General features: G+C 45.1%; 1 long non-coding RNA gene across 1 annotated transcript in view; it reads left to right on the forward strand.

The window, feature by feature from the left end:
* The first annotated feature begins 2,210 nt into the window (after nucleotides 1–2,210).
* The window catches only part of LOC123944894, a 45,969-nt gene continuing 30,641 nt past the window's right edge, over nucleotides 2,211–17,538 (forward strand). Inside the window, exon 1 of the long non-coding RNA XR_006818860.1 lies at nucleotides 2,211–2,296. This is a non-coding gene — a long non-coding RNA (uncharacterized LOC123944894). The remainder of the gene's footprint in view (nucleotides 2,297–17,538) is intronic.

Genomic DNA, 17,538 nt, shown 5'->3' on the forward strand with positions numbered 1-17,538 from the left:
CAACTGTAGCTCCAAAGATCCTATACTATTAACCCTATGGGGGTTACTCTACCTACATCCATGTCATCTACCTACCAATGAGGTCTGAGTGTGGGTCAGGGCCATCCCTGAGGAGGGCATTAACTTGGGGGGTACTGTCAAGTTTCCAAAGCATCATCCTCTATATTCTCATTTTTCATTTAGATTTTTATTATAATCCCAAGTTTATAGTATTATTCCTATTTTTTGGATGAGAAATTGAGGTTCAGAGTGGCTTGGTGACTTGCTCAAGGTCACATACTAAACCAGGATTTGAACCTTGGAATGTTAGACTCTAGGCTGAGATTCTTTTTCTGCCCACTCCTATTTCCCCTTGGTTTGTGCCAGAGAAAATTACTTATGGCCCATACCCCCAATTTTTCCTGCCCCTCCAACCCCATTTGTAACCTAGCGAAATTAATTTGGCTTCAAAGGACACGCACGAGGACCTTGAGGAACAAAGGAGACGTGAGTGGGCAAAACGAGCCTGTGGGAGTGTGTGTGTGAGAGATTTGGTGCCTCGTCCTTGGTGATGAGGGTGGGGGAGTTAGGGGGGCAAGGCCAAAAAGTGTAGGTGCCTTGAACAGGCTAATAATTTGTCAACTTCTTTCAAACCAGTGTCCTCACTCTCTCTTTGTTCATTAACTGCTTTGTTTTCATATGAAAAAGTAATAAATGTTCATGGTAAAAAAGTTCAATAATTCTCCCCATACCTCCACCCCCCCCCCCCCCAGATCCTCTCGAGGACAGCCTGTCCTGTATCTCCCTCAGGAACATCCTAGATAGATGCAAAGACACACTTCTTGTCTTTTTTTTTGCAAATGGAAACATACTCTGTACCCTGTCTTTTACCTCATTTTATTCCCCTATCTTGAAGGCTCTTCCATGTAGCTCACCTACATCTATCTCGTTATCTTCATTCTGTTACAAATGCACTGTGCGCTATCCTATGGATGTTCCTTAATTTACCTAACCAGCCCCCATTGCTGGGATCATTTAGGTTGTTTACAAATTTAGGCTGTTATAAACAATACTGGAGAAAACATCCTTATATTTTCATTTTCAAGTTTATCTCTGTGATGAATTCCTAGAAGCTGAATTGATGAAGAAACAGTTGAATGCAAGAGAAAGGATATTTTACTCCGGATAGAGATTGCAGGATTGTCTGTCATGAATCAATCCTAACTCCTACCACCAGGCTCTGGGAATGCCTGCTTCCCCTCAGTATGGCATAATTTTTCCATCCATATTAGAAAGTGTTGTAGGCTGAGTAATGACCCCTTAAATATATCAGGTCCTAATTCCTCGATGCTATAAAAAGTTGCATAATATGGAATAAGGGTCTTTGCAGGTGTGATTCAATTGGGAACTTTGAGAGGGATAAATTATCCAGGAAATTAGTCAGGTGGACCCAAGGTAATCACTGTCCTTATAAGAGGGAGCTGGAGATTAGATTACCGATGAAAGAGAAGATTATGTGATGGAATCAGGGGTCAGAGAGAGAAGCCACATTGCTGGCTTTGAAGATTGAGGAGGCAGCCATGAACCAAAGGAGGCAGCTGGAGAATTTGGATAAGGCACCGCTCTGCCTTGGCTCAGGTCATGATCCCAGGGTCCTGGGATCCTGGGTCCTGAAGTCTCCTAAAATCAAGGCACCTTGATTTTAGCCCAGTAAAACCATCTCAGACTTCTTGCCTCTAGAAATGTAGGAGAAAAAATTTCTGCTATTTTATTTGTTATAGCAACAGTAAGTAGCAAATATAGGAGGGAAGGCTTTAGTGCTATGATGGGGACGAGCAAGAGAAGGGCTGCTGTTCCTTGCCCCCCAACACACACACACACTCAGCTCTTCACTCCCTGGTCAATGGGCCAAACAATTCTCCTCTGGCCCCAGCCTGTAACCCTTCCCCCAGCAAAGCATGGTCAAAGCCTCGCTGCTTATTAGCCCGCGGCAGGAAGGCGGCTGAAGCTAACATCTGTTGCAAACAGCATATTGAAATATTTCCTCCAAGCACCCACACATCTCACTGAGAAGATATGGACCAATACCATTTTCTTCACCTCCCTTCGTTTCCAGTAGTCCCTACATATTTGCTCTTGGGGACCTCAGGGGCCCATAAACTTGGGGTTTTTACAGCACTAGCTTTGCGACTCCCTGCCGCAAAGCAACGGGCGGGGAGGGACCTGACTGGATCTACTTTCGGGACCGCGTGGCTATTTGGGCTGCGGACGTTGCAAGGTGTCTTTGAGTTGGGGTTCTCCTGGTCCTTGGGGTGAGGTAAGCAATCCGTGTTCCTGGGGATTTCTGGGACCTGGCTGGGAACGGATCGGAAGTTTGTGACATGCATTCGAAGGCTCAAATCTGGCTGTGAGAGCTCCCTGACGAAAGGGCGGGAAGTAAATTGTAGGGCAAATAAATCCTGTCTCAGGCACAGCATTTTGGCATCTGTGGTACAAGCAACTAAATGCTTGATATAAAGTCCACTTTGTCCCCCCCCGCCTTTTTATTTTTTTTTATTTTATTTTTTTTATTTTAAGTAGGCTCCATGTCCAGCATGGAGCCCAGTGCGGGGCTGGAAGTCACGGCCCTGTGATCAAGACCTGAGCTGAGATCAGGAGTCTGCCACTTAACTGACTGAGCCACCCAGACTCCCCACACTGTGTCCATTTTCAGTTGTCAGGAATATCCCTCCCGCTTCCGCCTCCACCGACTCATTCCCTGGTTCTGGCTTAGCAGCTCCTGCTCTGGGCCAGGCAGGTGAGGCTTATAGGGGACTCTGTTCTCTCAGCCACCTGTTAGAATAATTCTGGGCTCCTCCACCTCTCCCTCCCAGGCAGGTGGATCAGGCCATGCAACAGGATGACAGCCTAATTATCCCAACCATCAGAAACTTCTTCTGTGTCTTTAATCTACCTTGACAATCCAGTGGCTTGTCACTTCCAGGCCTCTTAATTGGCTGCGTGATTGACAAGGAGTGTGGGGGCTTTTTATTTTAAGAATTGAGGAGAGCCTGTGCCTTCAAAATTAGCTTGGTTATATGATGCCAGAGACCTAATTTGCACCCAGCATGGGCTAGAATCTGATTTTTTTTTTTTTCAGTCGTTCTGATCCTAGGTAACCAGTCAGAGTGTTGAGAGAAGACCAAACAACTTTCTGTGTTTATTATTTACCTTCACCAGAAGTCTCCTCAGCCCTATGTTAACCTGACATTCTCTTTCAACAGCATTATGAAAAAGGGATTTAAAAAAAATTTTTTTAAAGATTTTATTTATTTATTTGACAGAGAGGGGCACAGCGAGAGAGGGAACACAAGCAGGGGGAGTGGAAGAAGGAGAAGCAGGCCTCCTGCTGAGCAGGGAGTCCGATGCAGGGCTCAATCCCAGGATCACGACCTGAGCTGAAGGCAGACACTTAACGGCTGAGCCACCCAGGCACCCCATGAAAAAGGCTTCTATGGTCTGAATGTTTGCGACCTCTCCAAATTCATATGTTTTGTTTGCAGGTGATAGGAATGTAATTCATTTTTCTTGTTCATATAACTTATAAGTCCAAGCCTTGAGCTGCTTGGAGTCCTAGCCGGATTTGAGTGCTTCAGCACTATGGAGAGAGCTCTGTCACTTTTTCCAGCTCTCTGTACTGCCTTCCTTCTGCAAAGTTCTTCCACCCATGTGGTCAGAAAGATGGTGCTTTACCAGAGCCAGCCTTCCCATAGGGGCCCACTCTTCCAGAGAATGAGCAGATCTCTTTCTTGGGAATCCTATTACCCTAGCCTTCCTGGAAGGCTCTGACTGGTCCTGCCCAGGCCATGTGCCCTCCTTTTGGATCAAGCACTGGTGGCAGGAGAACAGAATCCGGTGATGGGCCGGCCTCTCCCCCACCTAGTCATATGACCAGGAAGATGAACAAGGATCTGTGGTTGGCAAGTCTCATCAGAACCACATGAAAGGGGCGCCTGGGTGGCTCAGTGGTTGAATCCTCTGCCTTTGGCTCAGGTCATGATCCCTGGGTCCTGGGATCGAGCCCCACATCGGGCTTTCTGCTCAGTGGGGAGCCTGCTTCCTTCTCTCTCTCTCTGCCTGCCTCTCTGCCTAGTTGTGGTCTCTGTCAAATAAATAGATAAAATCTTAAAAAAAAAAAAAAGACTGTCTCTCCCTTTTCCTCTGTTAAAAAAACAAAACAAAACAAAACAAAAACCACATGAAATAGTGAAGTGTCTTTCCCTATGGAAGGAGGGGGCCAGCCAGAAGAAGACAAGTATCCCCTACAGACGTTAGAATTGAAAGTATTTCAACTGTGGTCACCTGGGTAGGTCCTGTGTCTCCACTTTTTCTTCTGAATAGCCTCTCTTCGTTGACAGCATAGCCCATTATGACAACAAGCCTCCCAGAGTTGTCAGAGGGGAAGTTTCTGAATGTGTGGGAAGCTGCTTCCCTTCCCCATTCTCGGGGCTTGGTGCTCGTGAAGGGGGCTAGAGACCTCACTGATCAGGAGTGATTGTCACCTTTCCAGAAGATGACAATGGCTGGGGGTTCCTTGGGCAGGAGCCGATAAACATGGGGAGGTAAGAGTGTTCCCTCTGGCTGTCACCTTGTCCACCCACCACCCCTCCCAGGCCTGCCTTCCCTATTCCTGGTCTTCCTAGCAGTTTGGCTGGCCCGGGCGCAGACGTGGAGAGAATGTCTTGAAAACTTGCCGTTTTCTCATTTGAAATGACTTGAAAACTTGCTGTTTTCTCATTTCTGGTCTTTTGTACGCTTCAAAGAGAACCTTTCCTTCCTGGATTTTCTTTCCTTTCTCTGCCCATATATTTCGTAGACCATCTAAACTGGGAGGAGGAAGGAAAAGCCTTTGGAAGCTTTTAGGCAGAAGAATCCTTGGAATTTACCTGGTTCATTTGCCCATTTGAGACTGAAGTCCCTGCTACAGTATCATGAGGTCCTCAGGATCTCCACATAAATACTTCAAGGGATGGGGAGCTCACTCTCTGTCTGGCTGATTCCATTGCTAAACATCTCTAGTAGTTATAATGTGCTTTATTGGGAGGATATATCTGCTTGTTAGTTTTAGTTCTGGCACATGAAAATTGTTTCGCCTTCTGTAGCCATTTAAATATTGGAAGACTATTTTTATGTTCTCTCTTAGCTACTATTTATTGAACACATACTTGCTAATGCCTTGACATGTCTATGCTCACTTCATCCGAACTATATTGTAGGTGACACTTTTATGCCCATTTTATAAATGAGGAAGCGGGGGCACAAGGAGTCCCCAAGCTGACCTGTCAGATTGGTCTGACGTCAGAGTTCACACTTACAACCCCAGGAACACCCCAATTTTTTTAAACAAACCATATAAACTCAATGTACTGAGTAATCTTAATACCCTTCATGATGGACTTTTAAATCTCCAGAAGATCTCAAGGAAGAGGACAAACTTAATAAGCAGTGCAGACGAAGTGCGGAGACTTGACCGGGGAGGACAAGGAGGCAGATACCAAATTGGAGCCCCCGGCACGTGCGTGTCCACCATCGAGGGCAAATCTGAGTTGTTACAGGCTAGAAGAAGGCACTGTGGTGCAGTTGTCCTAGTCAGAGGTTCAGGAGAGCTGGGTTTTATTCTGGGCTGTGCCAAAGAATCAGGTTCAGTATCGTGCTTCAGTTTCACCAACTGAGAAACGGGGATACCCTGTAGCTCCACCCACTTTCCAGAGAAGTTCTAAGAAATCAATGCCCTAATAGAAGTTTTGAAGTCCTTGGGGAAAAGGTGGTAATAGATCCAGCTTTACATACATACATATAATTATTTATTACATTTTATTTATTTGACACACAGAGAGCACGCATGCTCAATAGCACAAGCAGGGGGAGTGGCAGACAGAGGGAGAGGGAGAAGCAGCCTCCCCACTGAGCAGGGAGCTGGAAGTAGGGCTCGATCCCAGGACTCTGGGATCACGAGGATCATGACCTAAGCAGAAATGCTTGACCGACTGAGCCACCCAGGTGCCCTTCTCCAGCTTTTCTTCTAGATAATCAGTGCACCTGGACCAGTTCCTAACTGTAACATGAATTCCTTCTGAGCCCAGCAAAGAGTCAGCCTGAAACCCATGATGTGATGAGTATGTTGTAGGATAGATGATAAGTCATTCATCTCCCATGAGGCAGTGATGGAGATGGGCTGAGAGGAGGGATCATTTTGTCTAATGAAAACACCTGCTTCTCTCCACATTTGTGTCAATAAATGCATCTTGCTCTTATTGGCCTCTTTGAGGATTCTCAGAGTCAACTTGAGGACAGTTTGTGACTTAATCTATGTAGTTGGAACAGTTAATGTCTGAGCTCATTATGATATTTGTTCTGTCTTCTCCCACTGGGCAAATTTAGCTTGCCTTAGCCACTCAGCATAGTGTACATACAGATTCATCTTTCCCAAGTATTCCTTTCATCCTGGTATTTCATGGCTTTTTACCTGCAAATTAAAATATTACCTCCTCAATCTGTTCCCAGCTTGTCCCTCCCATATCCTCTCCCCCTTCGTTCCCGGAGGAGCTTTTTATTTTGGACCATCTTGCCTTCCAAACTATCCGCAAACTGTGTATCCATCCCCACCACCAATTTTAGAATATCTCCATGACTCCCAACAAGGAGACTCCAGTGACTGTTACCCATGGCTCACTCCCTCCTTTCCGGCCTCCCCAGCACCCCTGCTATCGCTGATCTACTTTCCTTCTCTAGAAGTTGGCCTGTTGTGGACATTTCATGAAAGTAGAATCCCACAATATGAGGTCTCTGTGACTGGCTTCTTCCACTTCGTGTGATCTTTTCAGAGTTCATCCATGTCATAGAGTGCATCAGTACTTTGTTCCTTTTCATTGTCTGGGTGTACTACGTTAGTTAATTTACTTATGGAGGTTTGGGCTGTTTCTTCCTTGGAGATACTATGAATAATACTGTGGTAATTTGTGTACAGATTTTTGTGTGGATGTATTTTCACTTCTCTTGGGTGTATACCTAAGAGTGGAATTGCTGGGTCATTGGTAACACTCTGCTGAATCTTTTGGGAAATTGTCAAACTGTTTTCTAAAGGAGCTGCCTCATCTTCCATTCCTACCCGCAGTGTATGAGGGTTCTGGTTTCCTCCGTGTCCTTCCCAATGCTTGTGATTTTCTGTCCTTTCTATGCCAGCCGTCCTAGCGGATGTGAAGGCATATTGGAGTTTTGATTTGCATCCCCTTGATGACTAATGATGTTGAACATCTTGGCAGATTAGTCATTTGTTTATCTTCTCTGGAAAAACGTCTGTTTGGATCGTTTGCTCATTTTTTAATTGGGTCATTTGTCTTCTCATTGTTGAGTTGCAAGTGTTCTTTGTATATTCTAGATATAAGTCTGTTATCAGATATATGATTTGGCAAATATTTCCCCCCATTTTGTGGGTTTTCACTTTCTTGATGGTTGTCCTTTGAAATCTAAGTTTTGTGTTTTTTTTTTTTTGATGCTCAAAATTTAGTGAGTTTAATACTTTTTTTTCCCATCTTATTTATTTTTTCAGCGTAACAGTATTCATTCTTTTTGCACAACACCCAGTGCTCCATGCAAAACGTGCCCTCCCCATTACCCACCACCTGTTCCCCCAACCTCCCACCCCTGACCCTTCAAAACTAAGTTTTTAATTTTGTTGAAGTCCAGGTGATATATTTTTCCTTTTGTTTCTGGTGCTTTTGATGTTATATAGAAGAAACCATTGTCTAATCCAAGGTCACAAGTATTTATGCCTTTGCTTTCATTTAAGAGACTTTAGTTTCTCCTCTTATATTTAGGTCTGTTATCCATTTTGAGTTAATTTTTGTATAAGGTGTGAGGTATAGGTCCAACTTAATTCTTTTGCATGTGGATATCTAGTTGTTTCAGCACTGTTTTTTGAAAATTCATTGGGTAAAGAATAATCTTACCTAGAAACTCGCTATTTCTGCCATAGTACACCCTAGCTATTCTGTATACCATATAATAGCACCACCATGGCCTGGACTGATTGGATCACAACTGAGCCCTGATTCATGTACTTATTGGACATTTGCATATCTTTTTTGGAAAAATGTCTTTTCGAGTCCTTTGCCCATTTTAAAAATTGGGTTGTTTAGTTTTTGTTGTTGACTTATAAGAGTTTTTTATATAATCTGGATAGTATCCCCTTATCAGATATGACTTGCAAATATTTTCCCATTCCATGGGTTGCCTTTTCCTTCTGCTGATTGTGTCTTTTGATGCAGAAGTTTGAAATTTTGATGTAGTCCAGTTTGTCCATTTCTTCTCTTATTGCCTCTCCTCTTGGTGTCATATGCAAGAAATTATTGACAAAGAGCTGTATTGTCTTTTGAATGACCTTTCAATTCCTACAATTTTGTCCCAGTCTCTCTGGGGTCTGGCCCTCTGCTTGAGATTTTCTACTTCCTTATTTCCATGTTTACCCTACTAATAAATCATCCTCTCCTATGGTGACCTGGATATACGTCTCTACTCTTGGAAAATAAAAGATGCCACAAAAACATCTTTCATCTACCAAATAGACATGGTATTCTGGGTTATGGGGAAGCATTTTCCAATTCCTTCACTGAAGAATCTCCATGCATTCAGTAAAAACAACGTGTGATGAGATGAACACAGGAACTGCTATGAAGTCTACCTCTTGTAGGTCCAAATTGCATATTAACATACTACAGTTTCTGAGAAGTCCTATAATAAAGAAGCCAGTTTAATGTTGTTTAAGTGGTCAAGCTCATTTCCTCAGGGGAAGACTGGTTTCTCCTAAACACCCCTGGGAAGTTCAGTCTCAAAGAAAAGTGAGGACCAAATGAGCTAACACACATGCACCTGCAATGCTGAGTAAGCACGACCACCGAGCTAACAAAACATCTTTATTTTTTGTCTCCTACATCCCTTGTACCTTATTCAGTAGGCGTAACTTCCCCTACCTATTCTAGCAAGTCACATGACTTTTCTGCTCACCTTTGAATAATCAAGTGCGGTGATGATGTTAAGTCTGAGTCCAGGTTCAGGAACGAGAATGCTCCATCTAAGCTATTCAGCTTAGCTCAGGCGAGCTTCAAGCTGTTCCCAGCACTGGGGAAGGGGTCACTGCTGATTCCTCTACCCCCTGGCTCGCTGCTCCTCTCCTCATCCACTCTTGACTGCAGTTTGGACTTCTCCTGGGGGAGAGAGGAGAGGTATGGGAGAGGACAGCTCGTACTCTTCTACGAGCAGGTGACCCTGCTCCTCCTGGGCTTGGTGGTGGTCAAGACTGGTTCTTACTGGCAAATTCCTTTCTGGTCTTTTCTGAGAAGTCCTGCTGAGCCCCGACTCCTGCAGTCCCCTTGGCTCAGGCTGTACATCTGTGTTCTGAGGGATCCCTCCAAGCCCACAGACAAGCAGCAGGCAGCTCTGTACCCTGTGCCTTCCCTTCAGAAGACAGTGCAGCTTTAGAGATAAAGTTATCCACTGATGGCCTTGACTTTGTGCTCTGCTGTTACGGTGAGTCTCTACCATGGCTACTTCTGGTGTGGGGAAGCACTCTCTCACCCCTGCTCTGACCATTCCTGTGGAGATGGCAAGTCCAACATGGCAGCCTTGTCCTGCAGCCCCAGCAGAGCATTTACTCAGCATTCAGCCTGAGTGGGGTGAACACCACCCTCCGCCTATGTCCATGTAAGGGTTTTTGGGTGTGAGCCAGGCCCCAGGACTTGGGGTTCCAACAGTTCAAAGCCCTGGTCTTGGGATCAGAAGGCGATACTTGTATCCCTCCCTTTGGAGACTCAGTGAGGCAACTAAGAACTCCTCTCACCTTTTCCTTCACTTTAATTTAAATCTCTGGCCCTGCATTGGGCTCTCTGCTCAGCGGGGAGCCTGCTTCCTCCTCTCTCTCTCTCTCTCTACCTGCCTCTCTGCCTACTTGTGATCTCTGTCTGTCAAATAAATAAATAAAATCTAAAAAAAAATAATTTCAATCCCTGGTCTGTTGAGGGATCCAGAAACAGAGTATCCTGATAGGTTAGGAAGTTGGCACATGGGAGGTGTCGTTCTCACATCACTTTGAATTCTTGACATCTATCACATGGGCTCATCGCTTAAAATTCATGCTGAAATAGTATTGTTTAAACATCTGGTCCCATATATCAAACCTCCAGCATTGCCTAACATATGACAGATGTGCAGAACAAGATCTTTGTCTTGTCTTTCTCTTGAAGTGAGAACTTCTCCATTTTTTTCTGAACCAGCTCCAGTAATTTCTCCTCTGACGAGTCCTTCCAGATCAATCACCCAAGAGTGGCAGCCCCTCCAGGGACACTTGCAGAGATTCCTTTGTTGCTGGGACCTGCCTGGGACTTGGGACCCCAGAATGGGAACAGCTACTATGTAAGCCCACTTGGGTCCAGAAAGGAGACCTGAATTCAGTGAGATCACACAGTCGGTTAGTGTCCAAGCCTAGAATAGACTGGGTGTCCTCACTCTCAAATGAGCCTTCAAATTAAGAGCAAACTGAGAAAACAAATACTAAGAGAGAGCATATCAATTCCCCTCCTGATAGTTGCTGACCATTCTTCCCCATCCCTATTTCCAAGTAAAGCTGCCTAGTAGAGCGTGTGATTTACGCTCACTACAGTTCACTCACTTACTTTGCTGTAACAACTCATTTATCTCCGGATCCTTAGAGATACAGAGCAGGTCCTTTGGCAAATATTAACTAATACATGCTCAAGTCCCTGCCACCAACAGGCAGGTGTTGGTAGCCTCTTGAGTGCCACAATTTGTAAATTGACCCATTTAGGGATGGCCTTTTTTTTTTTTTTAATCCCCAGCTATTGAGATATAATTGAGATATAACATCGTATAAACTTAAGATGTGCTACGTAGTGAGTTGATACATATATATTGCAACATTATCACCACCATAGTCTCAGCCCCCCACCTCCATCCCATCACATAATTACATTTTTTCTTGTAGTGAGAACATTTAAGATTTATTCTCTTAGGAGATTTGAAGCACATAATATAGAATTATCAGCTATAATCACCATGCTATGCCTTAGATCCCCAGAACTTATTAATCTTACAACTGGAAGTTTGTCTCCTCTGACCGACATTTCCTCATTTCTTCCACCCCCGAGCCCCTGGCAGCCACTACCAGACTCTGTTTCTGCATTCAGCTTTTCTAGATTCTACATATGTGTGAGAGCATAAGTATTTGTCTTCCTCTGATTTATTTCATTTAGCATAATGTGGGTCTGGTCTTGATAGTTAATTCTGGAAAGCTATTTTTTGTGTGCCTCTGAGGTCCCCGCAGCAGCTGATGAAGAGTTGCTCCCCACGGCCTTGCTGACCATCCCTGCCTTATTTAGTTATATGTGCCTGGAAGGGATCTCTGAGCTTTGAGCTCCAAGTGGGAGTGAGGTTTGATGACCTGGAAAGGAACATACCCTCCCCACCCAAGGAGAATAATGTCACCACACCCCCTCTTAACAATGACTAGCCACTTAAGGGAAGGCTTTTTTTTGCTTTTTTTTTCCCCCTTCCCCTCTCCTTCCAGAGAGTGGAGAAAGTCTCCATAGAGAATCATATGATTTGGGAGTTCTCTGGCTAAAGATTAAACTTCCAAGTCTGAGCAGAGCCAAACTGTATATATGATCTGATAGACTGGATTTCTTTCTTTTTTTTAAAATATTTTATTTATTTAACAGAGAGAAATCACAACTAGGCAGAGAGGCAGGCAGAGAGAGAGAGGAAGAAGCAGGCTCCCCGCGGAGCAGAGAGCCCAATGGGGGCTCGATCCCAGGACCCTGAGATCATGACCTGAGCCAAAGGCAGAGGCTTTAACCCACTGAGCCATCCAGGCGCCCCTAGACTGGGTTTCTGGTGAGAAAACATCATGCTTGACCCCCTCCTACTGTGGTAGAGGGATGGATCACTGCCCCATTGACATTGGACTTGGCCATATGACTTGTCTGATGGAGTGTTATGTTGTTATTGAGCTTATGTTATTGTGTGTCTGTCACCTGTCATGAGGAAACTTGTCCTGGTTAGCCACTCCTCATCCTAAGATAGTGGGAATTAATGAGATGCCTTTTCGCAGTGTTTATCAGTTTGTTCTTAGTTTGAAGGCCTATCTGGAAGGGATGAGAACTGGTTCTTTCGCAGGTTCTCACACCAGCCAGCTGCATGATCTCACCAACAGCACATTTCGCTGGGTCTTTGTGGATTTGACTATAAAGTAGCAGATTTGAAACCAGCCTGAGTCAAAGCCTCAAAAATCCGTGGCAAGTCTAGCACAGCCACAGCTGACCTGCAGAGCTGTAAAGCAAGAAAACAAACACCTGTAGTGAGCCCCTGAGTTTTGGGGTGGTTTGTTACACAGCATGTTTGTAGAAATAACTGATAGTTAGGCTGAGATAAAAAATACAAAGACCTCTGACTAGGATAGAACAGGTCCCCATGACTTGTTATGTGTTGGAAATTTTCCAACTGAAAATAGAAAATTTTATCTTGGGCCATTGCAGCTATTGTAAGAAAGACAGCACAGGCCATTCCCCTGAAAATTCTGGGCAAGTCCAGACCCCACTGTGCTCTAGAGCGCTACACAGTGGAAAGAGGTCTAGGTATCAAGCATGAGAGATTCGTCTTGTCCAGTGCATTCACTCCACCATCAGGAATACTGAGCACGTGCTACATGCAGGACACTGTGAGGGTATCTAAAGGTTCTTGTCTTTTCACAGCTCTGCCAGAAAACCACTTTTATTCCTGCCTCAGGACCTTGGCTCTTACTGTTGCCTCTGCCTAGAATGGTTTTTGTGGAGATCCTCACCTGACACATTGTGTATTTGTTTGTTTGCAGTCTTTCTTCTTCCATTACAGTGTAAGCTCCCCAAGAATGGGATAGAATTTCTTATTCACCATGGTATCCCCAACTCCTAAAACAGTGCCTTGTACATTCTAGGTGCTCAGTAAATGTTCTTTTAACAAATGAGCAAGGTGCTTACAATGAGGCAAAGATGGGGGTGTGAAGAGAAAGAAAGGTGTGCATCTGGGACAAAAATGACCTGTGATAAATGTGTTCAGTGTTACCTGCCGGAGAGAACAGATGTTCTAGAGTCCTACTCATTCTACCATCAGCTACCCAATAAGTTTGGGCAAGTTACTTGTATTTGCTAACATCACTTTAGCTGCCCCTAACAAGGGGCCACAATAATCACAGCTTAAACAATACAGTCATTTATTTTTCTCACTTTAAAGTCCTAGGAGGTGGATGCCTGAGTGGTTCAGTCAGCTAAGCATCCGACCCTTGGTTTTGGCTCAAGTCCTGATCTCAGGGTCATGGGATCGAGCCCCATGTCAGGCTCCACGCTCAGCAGGGAGTCTGCTTCTCTCCCTCTCCCCTGCCCTTCCCCACCTTCTATGTGTGTGCACACACACAAGTGCACTCTCTCTCTCAAGTAAATCTTTTTTAAAATGTCCTAACTGGTTGTCTTGGGCTGGTGTGATGTCTCTACAATCATCAGGGACCCAGGCTCCTTCTGTCCTAGTGCTCTGCCATCCTTACATGGCACTTCCAGCTTTGCCCAGATCAGGGGCTCCAGCTCCTCTTATGTCCACATTCCAGCCCGGAAAGAGGAGGAATGATGGAAGGGAACCCCCCCACCCTCCACCACCCCGGCCTGCACCCTTCAAGGGCTGGACTCATCACTCCCATTCTCATCCCATTGTGTAGAACTTAGTCTTATGGGCATGCCTGACTGCAAAGAAGTCTGAGAAATTAATTTTTAGCTTAGTGGTCATGTTCCCACCTGACACATTCTATCATCACAGGAAGGAAAAAAATGCGTCAGTAGCAGTCCCTGGCGCATTCTTCCTACCATCCCACTCCCAGCCCTCAGCCCCTGCTCAGTTTATTTGTAGGATCTGTCTCACTGTGTCACAAAGAAATAAGATGAGTTATTTGGAAGTGTGCTGTCAGCTCCGAAGTTGTATCCGTACTTAAGTTATCCATTGTAAGTAAGTGAAGAATGCCAACAAAGGGCTTTCGGAATCCTAGAACAACGGGAGATTCATTCTACCTGCAATGAGAGGAGATTATGTAGCCGGTAGTTTTGAAGCTGGACATTGCAGTGTTGATAGGCATTTGTGAAGGAGGGAAATAAAGGCTATAGCAGGGAGTGGGGGGCATGGAAAGCATCCCGGGATGATGGGAAAAATAAGATCAAAGGTAATAAGGTGGGGATTCAAATGCATGTTTGAGATGCTACATGGGATACAGTTAGAGGGAGGACAGGGTCAAGAGAAGGACAGTGGATCAGGACAAGCAGAACCTTCATACTGTGAGCAGGAGCTGGGGGGACTGAGATGGGAGGGTGGGTAAGACATGATCTTCTCCACAGTGACATCTGTGCCTGGAAGAAGTGGCCATGGGAATTGGTGGGGAAGTCATTTAAGAGACTTAGGAGAGCCCCAGTGAGAAGGGCATAAGCCTGAGCCAGGGCTGTGAGGATGGAAAGGGAGGGCTGTATGTGAGGGCTCTAGCACAGGTAGGAGCAGCAGACTCGGCAGTGGGTGGGCTGGAGCAGAGAATAAACAGGCACTGGGGGGGTTGCCAGGTACCACTGACCAGGAGGGAGGCCCCAGGAGGAAGGGCAAATTCTGGAGGAAGAATGTAAATTCAGAGTGTCCAGTGTGAGTCTGAGCAGGCCCAAGTGGTGAGAAACTTGAGGTCTGCATATAAGACTTAGGACAAAGAACTAAAGAAATTACCAAAGTGGTATGGATGCTTATTCAAAACCTTGTTGCCTCTTGGAGTGTGATCTAATGTCTAACAGCTCAGACAGCACAATTAAAATTCAGTCTTGGGGAATAACTTCTTTCCTTCCTGGAGCTCTGGCTTCTGTAACTCACTCTTTATGCCCAAGTGAGACTGGGCTGTGTCCTTACTTGACACATGGAGGACAGTGACAGAAGCCCTCAGGGTTAGGGAAAACATTCAGCTCTTTCTTTCCTTTTCCCCAAACATACTCCTTTGGTCTGAAAACATCCAACCTTAGTCCTTGGTCCAGCTGTGAGAAAACCTTTCCAATTTTTGCTCATAGTGGCAAGAAGAGGTTAAAAATATCCTCTTAAGCTGAATCACAGATGAAAAATGAAAACTGGTCAGGAGGATTGTGAGGTTTTTTTCCCCTTCAGAATTTTCCATCATTGCCATAAAATTGATTATGCAAACAAGTGCAAACTGATTTTGTTTAAACATGACCTTGAGAGTCCTCGTGGACAGTGGAAGGTCCTGGATGGAGGCAGAGATTGGAGATTTCTCCTCAACCATGCAGAGTCAGTGATTCCACCATTCCACTCTGCAGAACTCCCAGTGACTGTCATTTGGTTCTGAGTAATCCATCTCCTTTTGTTATGATTTGACCTTGAACATCCTGAGCTGGGAGACAGAATTTATCCACCACTCCTGGCTATTATGATCATTTCCCCTATGTGTTTGGAGACTCATGTAGTCCAGGCTAGGAACAGTGGTACGTTCATAATCCAACAAACAGGAGTAATTAAACAGGAGTAATTAAAATGTTACTAAAATGCTCTATTTGTGTCTGTTAGAGAACACCAAAGGCTTAGTTCCATCATAATGTATCACAATACCTTGTAAACTTCTCTCTCCATAACCCCAGTACTCCCATGGGGTGTCTCTCCTGTGTGTCCCTCAGCATCTTTTTCCATCTCCTTCATGTGAAATTAGCATGGCTTCTCTCCTACCACGAAATAATTCTTCCTTTTTAGGAAGGTAGTAAGCAAATTCAGAGTTTAATAGGCAAATAGAGGAGAATATATCTGGGAATAATCACATTAGTCATGTAATTATTCCTACCCCTTAATTAGATACTGTAATTCATTATTTTATATTATTAATGAAAAATGAAATAATAGCCAACTTTTATGTAGTGCTTTATCACTTCCAAGGTGCCTTTATATCCATAGTGCTCATGACAAGAAAAACATTCCAGTCACCATCCCTGTTCAACAGATGAGTAAAGTGAGGAGAAGTGGAATGAATGTCCCCAAGTCACAGAGCTGGGAAAGAGAACCTGGATTCCAGCCCTGGTTCTGTGGCTCCAACGACCCCAGTAACTTCACAGTCCCCACTCTGGACCTGGCTTCAGGGGCTCAGCTTCCTGGGGACCTGGGTGTTCTGTCAGTGGCGCTGTGGCAGACTTCTGGCTGGGCTGCGGGATGGGGACCCCGAGGTGCCAGGGGCCCAGAGTGGAGGCACTCGCCTCACCCTGGTAGCACGCATGCTGGGCTTCTCCAGGGAAGAGGGAAGAATCCCAGCCCCTCCATTCTCCTTTCCACACCCAGCACAACCTGTCTCTGAAAACAGAGAGGAGGGCAGCACCTCACTGACCTTCACAAGCAGGCAGGAGACTTTCATGTGGCTGACATGGGCTTTTGGCTGCTGCAGGAAGCTAGGGAAGAAAAAGTGAGTCTGGTGACTTGAGTGAACAAACAGGGGATGTTTATGGTGCCATTTAAAATATTGAACATGGGATGGGTAATTTAATATTTCGTTGGTGATTTCATTGTCTCTGCGCTTTGCCAAAGATAAATGATTCATGTTCCTACTCTCCCCAGAGCAAGAGACAGATTTCAAGCTCATTGTTCAAAAAGTGAGATAGACCATGGCCACTGCTAATGTTTTTTAAAGAAATTAAGTCTCCCTATTTTTCCTTTGCCTTTTTTGGGCACATGAGTAGCGATGACCTGGCTACCGTGACTTCTGCCGGTGATCCCATCCCCACCAGGTGGTCAGGACAGTGGAGAGTTACCACCGTGAGCAAGAACAAGACCCCAGCATAGGAATGTCCTTGACTCAGGATGGGGGTTGGGTCTCAGACTTTTCATCCCAAGTAGTGAGAGCTGGACTTGAAGCCAGGTGACAGACCTCTGTAGACATACCTTGCATCTGAAGTGGAAAAAGCCTGGGTCCGAGGCTGACTCTGTCACTTTTGGGTGAGCTTAAGTGAGTCTCTGGGCCACTATACCTCAGGTGTAAAAATGAGAGCCACGGACTGGACTAGAGTGGTTTGGACTAGAGATGGCAAGTAGACATTGTTAATAGCCTTGGAATCTTCCCAATGCACTGCTCCAGGCAGCCATTATTCATCACGTGGACTGACAGCAGTGTTGGGCTAAGTGTTTAACAACTGGCTCTCTGTGAGGGGGAGAAATCGTAGTTTGGTGTGTTTAACCATTTCTGTGGTGTCGTACTCCCACCATGGCACATGTCACAGAGTCCCGGGACACACTGCTGGAAGACATGTGCATTCTTGGCTCTCTCTGACTCCAGCACATCGTTGCTTGATGGCCCTATCCCATCCCTGCTTTAGACGGCCTCCAAAGTGCTGTTTGTTTCCAATAGTCTAGGATCTGCTGTCCAACTTTAGTCAGTAGCACCTCTTGCGAATTTGCATTTCCTAAGGTCACTGGTTT

This window comes from Meles meles, chromosome 6 (assembly GCF_922984935.1).
Source record: "Meles meles chromosome 6, mMelMel3.1 paternal haplotype, whole genome shotgun sequence".
Classification (NCBI taxonomy): domain Eukaryota; kingdom Metazoa; phylum Chordata; class Mammalia; order Carnivora; family Mustelidae; genus Meles; species Meles meles.